A 702-nucleotide genomic window follows, 5' to 3' on the forward strand; every position below is an offset into this window, starting at 1 on the left:
AGGGCGAGGGCGACGGCGGGCGGCGTCGAGGGCGAGGGCGAGGGCGGGCGGCGTCGAGGGCGAGGGCGACGGCGGCGGTGTTGATTCGGAGAAGACGAGAAGGGGTTCGGGGCCCTCGTATTTATAGCCCCCCCCTTTAGTCGCGGTTGGGGAGGCGACCCGCGACTAAAGGGTACCTTTAGTCGCGGTTGGAGAGGCGACCCGCGACTAAAGGGTAACCTTTAGTCGCGGTTGGTGAGGCGACCCGCGACTAAAGGGCTTTTTCGGCGGGTTTTTGTTCCCGCGCGCAACGACCTTTAGTCGTGGTTGGGCAGGCCAACCGCGACTAAAGGTATTCCTAAAATACTTTTTCTTTTTCAATATGTTAAAAACACAAATAATATATCAAAAAATTCAGAAAAATAAAACTAATTCAATTCAAAATGTTGAAAACACAAATAATATATCAAAAAATTCAGAAAAATAAAACTAATTCAATTCAATATGTTAAAAACACAAATAATATATCAAAAAATTCAAAAAAATAAAACTAATCCAATTCAATATGTTAAAAACACAAATATTATATCAAAAAATTCAGAAAAATAAAACTATTTCAATTCAAAATGTTAAAAATACAAATAATATATCAAAAAATTCAGAAAAATAAAACTAATTCAATTCAATATGTTAAAAACACAAATAATATATCAAAAAATTCAG

Source organism: Triticum dicoccoides, chromosome 2A (assembly GCF_002162155.2).
Source record: "Triticum dicoccoides isolate Atlit2015 ecotype Zavitan chromosome 2A, WEW_v2.0, whole genome shotgun sequence".
Classification (NCBI taxonomy): Eukaryota; Viridiplantae; Streptophyta; class Magnoliopsida; order Poales; family Poaceae; genus Triticum; species Triticum dicoccoides.